This window comes from Pygoscelis adeliae, unplaced genomic scaffold (genome assembly GCF_000699105.1).
Source record: "Pygoscelis adeliae isolate BGI_AS28 unplaced genomic scaffold, ASM69910v1 Scaffold144, whole genome shotgun sequence".
In the NCBI taxonomy this organism is placed as follows: Eukaryota; Metazoa; Chordata; class Aves; order Sphenisciformes; family Spheniscidae; genus Pygoscelis; species Pygoscelis adeliae.
In genome coordinates this window covers 372,977-373,371 of record NW_008824551.1, presented here as the reverse complement: position 1 = coordinate 373,371, position 395 = coordinate 372,977, and positions in this window count along the sequence as shown.

Genomic DNA, 395 nt, shown 5'->3' with positions numbered 1-395 from the left:
GGGGAGAGTGAGCGAGCGGCTGTGTGGTACTCAGTTGCTGGCTGAGGTTAAACCATGACAACTGACAATTGGGACAGTCTTTCCTAGTTGTAGGATACTGACAAGAATAACACCTTTCAGCACCTTTCAGCCAAGTTGTGTTAGTACTGACAACACGAGGCTGAGAGTTTCATGACCAGGGAAATCAACTTCATAATGAAAGTCAATGAAGAGAATTATTAAACACTGTAGCATAATGTACACAAGATTTATTCATGTGCATGTGTGTGTGCATGTCTGCAAGACTTTGATAAAAATCAGTATTTCTAGCATTTTTGGGTGTCCTTAAGATGAAACTCGATAGATGTGTTGTGTTGTGTTTTTTTTTTTTTTTTTTTGGGGGGGGGGGGGGGGGG